The sequence below is a fragment of the Stigmatopora nigra genome, chromosome 2 (genome assembly GCF_051989575.1).
Source record: "Stigmatopora nigra isolate UIUO_SnigA chromosome 2, RoL_Snig_1.1, whole genome shotgun sequence".
NCBI classification, from domain to species: domain Eukaryota; kingdom Metazoa; phylum Chordata; class Actinopteri; order Syngnathiformes; family Syngnathidae; genus Stigmatopora; species Stigmatopora nigra.
The window spans coordinates 19,765,183-19,777,311 of NC_135509.1; positions in this window are offsets into that span (position 1 = coordinate 19,765,183).

Below are 12,129 nucleotides of genomic sequence, written 5' to 3' on the forward strand. Positions count from 1 at the left end.
GATAGCTTGTTATCTAATTTTTCCTACGTTCAGGCAATTCCCACTGAACATTCAAAGATACACTGATACAGTCAAATTATAGTGTTCACGATAAAGGAAATAGACCATACTGGAACAGTTAACTCACTTTTAATCATCAGTTCTTCTCATCAAGTTGATTCATTCTACAGCCGATCTAGTTGGCAGAACCATTAACCCCATGCCCTGGGTGTATTTCATGCTGCTTGAAAAATGTTCATGGACCCAAAGAAATTAATTTCTGGGAAACCAAAAAACACAACCACAACTTCAGATGCTCCTGGCTTTAATAAACAAATGCAGAGCCTTTGTAAAGAAATTAAGCAATCTCCCATCAAACACAGCGTCACAATCCATTGTTTCCTCCAACACTACCGCAACCACAACATCATATATCTGAATCTTTCAGTAATTATTCCACAAGGAGTCATCACTTCAAGGCAAGGTGTAGGGTATACTTTACTCAGTATTAGATTGTCAGACATATTTCACTAGCTACCAAAAAGCATATTTTGTCTTTAGAACTGTATGCTAACTGCTACAGATAATAAAGTGAGGCAAAATGTGTGTTTGACTCATACTACTCATAGACCTGGTAGCATGGCACATTAGCTGCCTTTATTAACACACACATGAAGAGCTCAACAAGGTTATTTCAGCTACAGCTAGACCTCACACCTCATCAGTAAGATGTTATACCTGCTTGGCTCTAACCCTGGTCGTCTTCCTTTCTCTGGTATCATCTTTATTCTGGACATGTTTAGACTCTAAATCAATTTCTTGCCCAGCCTCTTCTGGGGTTAAAACTCAGGACAATAGTGGCGGGAGTCTTGCTTTGAAAACCGTGTTAACAATTGTAGTTCAATAGAATATTGATACAAAGATCATAAAGGGAAACATACAGCAGGAAAGACAAAAATAAAAACTACAAACTTTAGTTTACCCCCAAGTAAATATTTTTTATTTACTTTTTAATTTTATTATAAAATATTGAGAATAAGTATGGCTACAGAATATGGATAAAAAAGATTAAACATTAAATTGCAAAAGGTTGACAAGAGCAAGGATGGTCCTAATGCCTAGTGGGAATGATGTCAGTTTCAATGAGGCCACAACCTAGGCATGACAGAGCTGGCTTTTACAGCACAATGACGCCTCGACAAGTGTTCATTATATGTGGAAGCAATGGTTTATGACTCTTGTGTTTGATGGACTAGTGATAAGTGCCATTTTTAAAGATTTAAATGAATAATTAAATTCATTTACAAATGTTTGTTTAAAAATAAACAAACAGAAAAATAAATTCACATGCCTAAATTGGAATGTACAAATATGAAAAGAACAATATCATCATGCAGTGATAGTCATTTAGACAGCTCTGCTCCTGGCGATTTCTCTTTATTGTAATGTACCCTGACATACCGAAGCCACAATGGCAGCAGCGTTGGTATGTCAGTGAATGTGGCATTGTGGTCGAGAGCTGTGAAGTCAGTGGGAAAATCCATGGCAAAGATACAAGATTCGTGAGGTGAGGAAGGTGATCTTGGTGCAAAAATTCGGAGATCAGACAACATGAACATGAAGAAACACGAGAAGGTACTAACAGTGAAGTGATTAAGAGGATGCAGGCACATGGTCAAGTTCTGGGTGGTTTAAGTAGGTCAGTGATGGCCGTGAGTCACGCCTGTTGTTGCTCGAGTCGTCTGGAGATGGACACCCTCAACCTTTTAATGCTTGACAAAATGTCTCATCTCATTTTCTGGACCGCTTTATCTTCACTAGGGTACAAACTGGATACGGAGCATTGTTTATGTCTCACAGATTGGATTCCAGCTCTTAGCCTGCCCCTTTGTGTCCTGTAGGAGCCTTACCTGAGACTGACCGACAAAAGCATTAGAGTGGTAATAGATATACCCACAGATGTGCTGCACCATAATATTTGTTTCACATCCACCCAACTTTTTCTGGTTTATCCAAAGTTGGGCTGCAGGATATTTAGCCTTAACAGGGAAGCCCAGACTTTCTCTTCACGTCAAAATTTTCCAGCTGCCCCAATAGAAAGTGCCCCACCAATATATACGGTCCAGATCACTGCAGACAGCCCACAGATCAACCCACACCAACAACCTTTTATTGTTATTGACAAGATGTTTCACAAACAATACAAAATGGCAGACGTCCTTAAATTAGAAACGGGATGGGGGCATCATTTAGATCGGACAGATTAGATTCCTGCCCTTCCTCTGCCCTTTTTGTGTGCCTGAGACTGACCCCCCAAAATCATTAGAGTGGTAAAAGATATGCCGAGAGATATGCTGCCCCATCATATTTATTTCTCATACAACCCGCTTTTTCTGCTTTCTCCAAGGTTGAGTTCCAGGGTAGGTAGCCTCTGATAGATCTGAAATACAACTTTAGGAGCAGGTTCAGAAAGAGTGAGATCAATTTAATAGGAAAAAGGTTTATTACCAAACTGCAAAGTGGAGGGTGAGAGCTCTAACAGTGGAGTCCTGTTCAGCGCGATGTTCTTGCAACTCTAGTCGAATCACCAGTGTCTTAAATACAGGCAAACAGTTGTCACTAGGACTTTGGACAGATACATTTCAGTCATTTGCAGGGCAAAAAGTAATTCATCAGTGTCGGACAGTTGAGTATTTGTGCTGATATGTCAATCCAATCACAAGACTAAGATTGATTATTCAGTCAGACAGTTGGGTGTTTATGCTGACATGTCAGCCATAAGGATGACTATGATGCTGTTATACTTACAAAAACTGATACAATATGAACAAGCAATTGCAAAGAGACTTTGTCTTATCTTACAGCCTCAACAGAGAAGCGTAGACTTTGTCTTCATGTCAAATTTTTCTAGTTCCCCCAGTGGGTAATGGTTGGAATACCTCAACAATATACGATCCGCATCACTGCAGACAGAACAACGCCTCCACTTTGCAGTTTGGTAATAAACCTTTTTCCTATTAAATTGATCTCACTCTTTCTGAACCTGCTCCTAAAGTTGTATTTCAATCTGCCTGTGGATCTCCAGCTAAATTCTTTGCTGACTCATGAACAAGACCACAAGATCCTTAAATTGGCCAAACCAAGACCTGCAGAGGTTCACAAACAATTCTTATCCAGATTGTTCTTCAAACGGATCCTCAGGGACTGCTGTGTGTCCTGGTTTTTGTTCCAAACAACCCAGCACAGAGAATCTAACCATTAAGTTTTCTGCTTAAACAAGCAACACCTGATAGCAATTAACTGCATTACAGGTGTAAAAATAACAGATTGGTAATAAAGTGTCGTGTTAGTAGTTGGTTGGAATGAAACCTTGGCCGCTACAGACCAGCGCCAAGTCATCCGCGTAGCCGGAAACGAGGGTGGCAGACTCAAAGGAGTTAAGCAGGTCGTTGATGTAGATGGTAAAGAGAAGCGGTGACAACACCGATCCTAGGGGAAGGCCTTCCTTGAACGTTCGGTTGGTGAACCAGGTTTTGATCCACTCAACATACCGGAGAGGAACACCGATCGCCAGCATCTTCTGGAGTAGGTTGGCACGCCACACCTTGTCGTACGCTTTGCTGAAGTCGAAGAAAGCAGCAATAGAGCGATGACGCTGCTTAGACTGCAACCCATCCATGACGAATTGGGACAGCCGTAGGCATTGGTTGGTGGTGGAGCGGCCCTTACTGAAACCCGCCTGCCACGGACTAAGAATGCCCTTCTCCTCCAGCCTGTTGGACAGGCGGTTTACTATGAGTCTTTCCAGGGTCTTGCTAATGGTGAAAGTAAGGGCGATTGGGCGGTAACTTCCGACTAATTGAGGGTCCTTGCCTTTTTTATGGAACGGGATGATCTCCGCCGAGCGCCAGGATTGGGGGCACCATTGGGTGGTCCAGCTGATGTTCAGGATCTGGAGCAGGATAGGGTGTGCTTCAGGGGCGAGGTACTTCAACATCTCTGGAGCGATTCCATCTGGGCCAGCAGCTTTGCCTGGTTTCAGTTGGTTGAGGGCTCGGTGGAGTTCATCTTCGGAAAATGGACACTCGGGTAATTTCCGAGGGAAACCCTGTAGTCTACGAGCATCTCTTCGAAGCTCTCGTACAGTCCTCCTACTCGCCTTATCACCCTTGCGCCCACTCAGCTTTGCGTATTCATTGACGAAAGCCGTTGCCTTGGCCTTGTCAGAGGCGTACTCACGATCATTACAGATGAGCGTCTTGCTGCCTTTGCTTGGTTGTGGTCTCGTCAGAGATTTGACCACCGCCCATACTTGTTTGGAGTCCCTGGTTTCCGAGATTTTTTGGAGGTGGAGATGCCAAGCCGCGCGCTTCGCCTCAGATGTCTTCTCTGCTACCTCTCTGCACAGTTGCAGGTATTGGGATCAGGTAGCCACATTCAAGTTTCGTCTTAATCGATTCCTCTCCTTTATTAGTTGTTTTAGTGTGTCATTCATCCATGGGATGTTGTTGGGACGAAAAACTTTTTTGGGGACGGCTTCTGCCATCGCCCTTTGGAGGTTATCGGCGAATGCCTGGAGAAGCATCTTCGGTTCTGTGCGCAGCTCAGCACCAGGGATCACTCGGATGACAGCCTTCCCATATTTCCCCCAATCACCTTTCTGGAAGTTTGGAGCCACTCTTCGCTTTCTGCCTCTGTCTTGACCTCCTCTTTCCACTTGACCAGAATTGGAAGATGGTCTGAAGAGAGTTCGACGATGGGGGTCCAGACGCAGGCTTCCGCTGTGCATGGGTCTGCTAATGTTAGGTCTGGGGTGCTCATGTCGCTTTGATCCAGGTGTCGAGATACTCGCGTGGGTGTGCCGTCATTTAGGAGATTTCTGCCTTGATCTTCTTCCGAGGTCAGTTTGTACTAAGTCGTCCCAGGCAGAGTGGTGGGCGTTGAAGTCTCCGCAGATAAGTCCACGACTTGTGGATAGACACGGTAGCCATGTTGTATGGCTGTTCGGCGGGTCCGCATAAGAGGATGTAACTGGGGGGATATAAAAGTTTGTGAGTGAGAGCTGTGATCTTCTTGGAGTGGGAATGAGGATGCGTTGTATTTCCGCCGGGCCCGAGTTGACTGGCGGTGCCAGAGAATACGGGATGCCTTGACGGACGAATGTGAGTAGACCACCCCACGACGGTTTTTCGTTCCACTGAAGGCCCGATCCTGTCGGACGGCGTCGTAGCCCGGAATGAACAGGGTGGGATCCTCTAAGCCCAGTTTTGTTTCTTGTAGCAGAAGGACATCACATTTCAGTCTTCTTGCTAGGGCGCTTAGTTCGGTGATTTTTCCTGCAAGTGAGTCACAGTTCCACTGCACAATGGTTAGGTGTGGTTGAGAGCAGGGGGGGAGTTGGACCTTTCTGTTATCACCGATATTGTCTGTGTGTGATATGTGGTTGGGTGCAGGTTGAGCACCGCCAGGAGTTTGATCGCCTCATTCTGTCAACTGCGGTTTTGGTTTCAGGGGCGCAGGTGACGTGGAAGCCTCTCTTACAGGAGCTGCAGAAAACGGCGCACCGGCTGGGTGGTCGGCGTGTGCATATGGTACAGAGGTTATTTGGCGGGGGCTGGTAGGCAATTATGGGGGGCACATGGGTCGTTGTTGCCTGAGGTTGGGCATGGGGTATGATTTGGGACGCATTGCAGTTTGTGCATGTCCAGGTGGGGGATGGCTCATAGCGGCTGCTACGGGTGCAGGAGCGATGTGCCCAGTTTGGGCAGGATACACACGGGAGGGGAGCGTTGTTGGACCTGATGAGACGCTCGCAGATGAAACAATTGTTCCTCGCCGGTGGACTAGAGGGGGGTATGGATGATGTAGGGTTGGGGGCAAGAGATGACGGGGTGGTAGATATGGATGAAGTGGGGACGCTACGTCTAGCCCGTGCCACCCGTGTGGGCGGAGAGAAGCCCAAGCAGATTCTGCAGACGAAGCCTTTTATGTCCATTGAATATCGGGACAGGCCGGAGCAGCTCCTGTGGAACCCCCGTCGACAAGTGGTACAGGTGATCGGAGTGTGGTCGCAGCGTATGGTGGTGGCGCACCAGGGGCATTTGGGTCCCAGGTTGCTCTCGATGTCGCCCGGCCTAAGAAGAAGTGACCGGAGATGCAGGACGGGCGATGCAGCTCCGGTCAGGAAAAAGGGGCGCCTCCCACGGCGCGGGTCTGGGTGTGTTGATTAGGATTCGTAGGGCTCCTCCATGAAGGAAGCCCTTCGCAGGGCACCTCGGGAAGGTTCCTGGTCTTTGTCCCGCTAATGCTGCCGTTGAGGTCTATCACTTCATCAAAGGTGCTGGGTAGGTCATTGGAGACCAGAGATACACCGGGCAGATAGGCCTTTTTCCATGGTCAGGAGTGGAACATGAGGGTTGACCTCAAGAGAAAGTTTCGATTGCCCATGGAGTCCATCACTACGTTATTCCGCCCAGACATTGTGGTATAGTCCTACAAGACAAAAGCGGTGCACCTCATAGAACTAACAGCACCAGAGGAGGTTGATTTGAGGCCACCTTTGAGCGCAAGAAGGCCAAATACTTGTAGTTGGCAGCTGAATCCCAAGAAATTGGCTAGAAGTTCACCATCTATATTCATCATTTGGCAGCTGAGGCTACGTCGAACTGTCAACTGTCCGGAGGGACGCGGGGGTGACTTGAGGCAATCTCATGAAGGCCAGAAAAAAGCTGGCAGAATAGGCAGAGAAAGACAGCTTTTGGCTCTGGCTGAGGAGGAAGGAGCGTAGCTGGGGAAACAAGAACTCATAATAATAATAGTAATAATAACCCTAATCGGACATAGGGCCTGTTGTCATCATCAACAACAAACGCCTAATTGTCACCACACGCGGAAACTGCGCATGACGGAATTGGTAGTGCTTCTCCATAAGGTGCGTTTACTCGGCAAAAGAACTAAATAAGTGATAGTTACAGACTCGTAATTTGGCATTCGATACTTCGCGTCACCCCCCTCGAGTGGCTCACTTACCTCTCACTGTCTTTCACTTACCTTCAGTCTGCCAGTAGGAGGCAGATCACCACCCAAACATCTATTCATATTACCTCAGAAGGGAATATGTTGTGTTACCGCAAATTTGGAGTTCTGATGGATGTGGGGAAAAAACTGTCCTTAAGGCTATTTTCCGTGCTTTGTGGGACCTATAGCGTCTGCCATAGGGCAGCAGCTGGAACAGATTGTGACCAGGGTGGCATGGGTCCCTTATGATGTTCCTGGCTCTGCTGAGATAACGAGGGCTGGCAATGTCTTCCAGTGAGGGCAGAGAGCAGCCGACGATCCTCTGGGCAGTGTTTATCACTTTCTGCATGGCCTTTTTGTCTGCCGCCGTGCTTCCAGGATACCACACTATGATGCAGTATGCCAGGATGCTCTCCACAGTGGCTCTGTAGAAGGTTACCAGAAGCTAAGTGTCCAAGTTGTTCCTCCTGAGTACTCTCAGGAAATGGAGTCGCTTCTGAGCCTTCTTCACCACTGCCGGGATGTTTGTAAACCATGACAGCTTATCCGTGACGTGGACCCCCAGGAATTTAATGGGCTGGACCCTGTCTACACATACTCCATTTATGAGGAGTAGGGCCAGATCTGTGCTGTGTTTGCGAAAGTCCAGGATTATTTCTTTAGTTTTTGTGGTGATCAGTGTGAGATTGTTCACCGAGCACTACAAAGACATTTTGTTGAGCTCATTTCTGTAGGCCGACTCATCCTCCTCCGCAAATTTAATGATGGTGTTAGACTGGTGGGTTGGTGTACAGTTGTATGTGTACAGGGAGTACAGAAGAGGACTCAGTACACAGCCTAACCCCAACAACGGCTGCAGGGGGCAACGGCTGTCAGCTGCAGGGGGTGACGAGGAGATAATTCTGTCACTACTTCGCTCCCAGGAGATGTTCCAGGATTTAAGGAGCGAAACATCAATGAATGGTGGTTCCTGGCTAATGACCCTGCATCAACTGACTAGAAACATGTGCAACATAAAAAACATAGTTCTGGGGTCCTGGGTTCAAATCCCAGTTGGTCCTCCTGCGTGGAGTTTCATGGTCTTCCCGGGCCTGCATGGGTTTCCTCTGGGTATCCAGGTTTCCTCTGACATTACAAAATTATGCATGCTAGGCTGGTTGGACAGGGTATTAGTGTGAGCATGAATAGTTGTGTCTAACCGCCTCGTGCCCAAATTCAGTTGGGATAGGATCCAGCACTCATCCCGTGACCCTTGTGAGGATAAGCAGATTAGAATATGAATGAATGTTAATTTTTTCTGGTTAAATTTAAAAATGCAATGATATAACTGATTTTTATGTCATTTTTATTCTGAGGATTCATCAAGACAACAACCAAATGGAATGTGCATAACGTTTCCCTTCTTCAACTGCGAATGGTTTTCCACCTTTTATTATTTGCCCGGTTGCAACAAAACTCGCTGCAGTAATGGAGTTTGGAGATGCTATCCATTTCTTAAATCCAGAAGTAATACAATTGGACGTTTTCTCTCTTTCCCAACTGGGCACTCAAGTTCAAATGCAGCATGGAGGCTGAAGCATGCATTATCTGTAAATGTCTTTCCACGTGGCTCCGTTTTTTTTTTGTTATTAGACAACTTCTCGCTTCAAAGCTAACAATCATGCAATCCTTCAATCTTTCTGCATTGGCAACTTAGCAAATTATTCGGTCCAAGAACCGCTGAATCCTATATTCTCCCCAGTTACTTTTCTCTTTTCCCATGGCCCATCACACAGCTGTCTGTATACAACAACAACCTGAAAAGCATCCCACCCTGCTAATAGAAATGTGTGTCACAGGGTATGAAGCAAATCTTTGTGGACAGAAATGTTGGAATGTAATGTATATTCTACAAGTTCTTACGGCAGTGGAAAACATTAGGAAAGTTTATGTCATGTTAGCCTCCTAGAGAAACCATAATTCTCCCACCTTTTTCAACATTTTAAAATGCTCCAGGGATCCACTAGGGAAGCGCTAAAGAGCCGCAAGTGGCTCCAGACATGAAAGTTGCCGACCCGTGTTCTAGTCAGTTTTAATTTTATTACATGCTCGGAATCATGACAACTTTGAAGCATTGTTTTGCCCAAGTCAAGGACATGAATTATTTTTGCAAAGTATTAGGTTTTCAAACACAAAGTTTATCTGGAATGGTCGTGATCCCATACATTATTTTCAATAAACATGATCAACAAGAGTTGATATTTTTTTCAGAACATCAGCACATATGTGCTATTTTCCGACCTCCAATGGGAAATTAAATACTTTTTACCTACAATCTACACTAATGAACTATAGTTTTCGCATACTACCACATAGCAAGTTTATAGCGTAACATAGTGATGATATTAATTACAGCGGCAGCTGTTAATGCTGTGAGGTCAGTCTTTCTGTTTGTCTTCTGGCTCTCTGTGAGTTCCTGTTGGATTATTGCACACACTGCCCTTTTAAGGCAGAGTCAATAGTAATGGATTTCGAAAACATTCCTGCCGAAGGCTGACTGTTGTGTTTGGCCTCGTTTTCATTCTGCACCTCTCTTTTAATATCTCTTTCACAATGCATTGTTGCGTTTGCACATGTACAAAACCATCACACTTGGTGGTGATTTGGCTCCAAGGGGGCCTGTTGTGAGCAAATTTATTAAATCAAGATATCATGAAGAAGCAATGTGATGTCACATATTCTGTAGGCACCACAATGCTTAGCACATTCGCCCCACAGTTCTGAGATCACGGTTCAATCCCCAGGGGTTCTGCCCTTTTTTATGAGTTTCCATGGTCTCTCTGCCTCCATGGGTTTTATTTGGGTACTCCAGTTTCCTCTCACATCCCAAAAACATGCATAGTAAGATAATTGAACATTCTAATTTGTTCCTCAGTATGATTGTAGGAGATCATTGTGAGGATGTTTGGTATGGAAAATGGATGAATTGATTAATTAATATTGTGGGATAGGCTGGCCAACTGGCTTTACATTTGCTTGTTCACATCACACCATGTGGCCAAACTCGCTTTGCAAAATGTGATATAGGCTGGATAACTTGCTCTATAATTGTTTGGTCAAGTCGCGCCATGTGGCCAAACTGGCTTTGCAATTGTTTGTTCGCATCGCGGAATGTAAAAAAGGCTGACTAACTCTCTTTGCAATTGTTTGTATGCATTTTGCAATGTGACCAACTCGCTTTGTAATTGTTTGTTCGCATTGCGCAATGTAAGATAGGTTGCGGTAGTTTGTGTGAGCTATAAAAATATTGTATTTGCACAAACTTAGCCCTTCAAATGTCTATCCATATCAACCCAAAGTTTTGTTTGCATAAACTCCTACATCGCTGTCATACTAATATTACCCCGTTTTTCTATATAAAGACTGACCCACTGTTCATTGGGGAGAGAGTTGCAAAGGACATCAGGCTGAGCGGTTCTCCACTGCTCTCTTTGCAGTCTGGTAATAAACCTATTTCCTTTAAATTGATCTCACTCTTTCTGTGCCTGTTCCTGAAGTTGTATTATAGAACTAACAAATATTATGTTAAATTAAAGATATATAATTCTTTGAAACATATAACTACAATGTATGAGTATCATTATACTAGACCACTGGTGGGCAAACTTTTCCACAAAGGGCTGCCGTTTTCGTTCCAATCCTTCCAGAGGACGCATTTTCACCATTCTGGTGTCTACAAGTGCAATCAGTGGATTGCAGCTAGGTGCTTCTTGTTCCTGCAGAAACCTCATTGTTGAAACTGTCTGTGCTTAATCGGTTGGAACAAAAACCTGCACCCAACGGCGTCCTTGAGGATCGGTTTGGGGACCCTTGTGCTAGACACTGTACATTGTGCTTTTTTTTTAAAATTCTTTCTAGTAGTATCACCATCTTACCGAAAGGCAAAGCCATGCTGGATGCCGAATTGAACAGATAATCACACCAATTATTCTAAATATCCAGATGCTATGCCAGTCACAGATGGAATAGAGTGCACAATGCTGCAACGTTTCAATAGAGGAAAATATGTGAAATCTTGATTAGTTTAATAGGCATTCTTACTCACTTTAAATTCTCACATATGAGAAGTTACAAGTCCAAAATGAAAGGGAGATACTAAAACCTTTCTAAATATTTATCATATTGTATCTTATCTTTTGTATCATAATTCTTTTTTTCGCGGTTTATCTCTCTCAATTTACCTTGCACCATATCTGGGAGAAATCAGCGTTGAACATGAAATACAAGCCACTATGTTTCAGTCCTTTACAGAGAAAGAAATGTGTCTGTAAATTTCAAATGATGCTTTTTTTCTGTTTGAAAATTAGTGGTGGAATGGAATAGAATAACAATGAACTTTATCTGTCATTGTAACAAGTACATCAAAATTGCATTCGAGGTAAAAACATGGGCACAAATTCTCAAAATATGGCCATTTCTTTAGCGCTTATAAAACAAGTGAGGGCCGAATTCCTGAGTTAGAGGCAGAAACTCTTGTTATGATTTTTTAACTTTTCTTAGGAGGGGTTTAAAACTCCAGCTGTTGTCATCATGACTTGAAGGCCTGTGTCGGCCACCACAGCTGAGGACTCACACTGCCCTTAAGCAGGAGGAAGGAAATCCAAGCAAGTCGCAAAAGCCGACCTATAAGGGAGTCATTCACACCCATTCGCACAAAGATGACGTTATGTCACTGATCTACACCAAAGTTCCCAGAGCACCCCCAAAATGTACAACAGATTATGGCAAGCAGGAGCACAGCCCAGCGGGAAACCCAGTTAAGTAACCGGGGAGTCAAAGGGGTCCAGTACACCAATGGTAAGACCTACTACAGGGTGGGTGGACAGTCACTGGGGCAGAGCCTATAGCCAAGGAGACACCGAGAGTTGCTGAGATGCAGGCTGAAAAACAGCACAGTAGGTACATAGGCCAAGCCCAGAACACATCCAAAATGAATCGTCCCGTGGGGATCATAGAATCGTAAACAATATTTTGGGGTAGAGGTGCCCCTCCTCCACCAACCGAACCGACTGTGGGGTAGGACAGCCACAAGACTGTCAAGCAGACCGATGAGATGATGAGGCGCCCACACCAGAAGGATCACCAACACCCGAG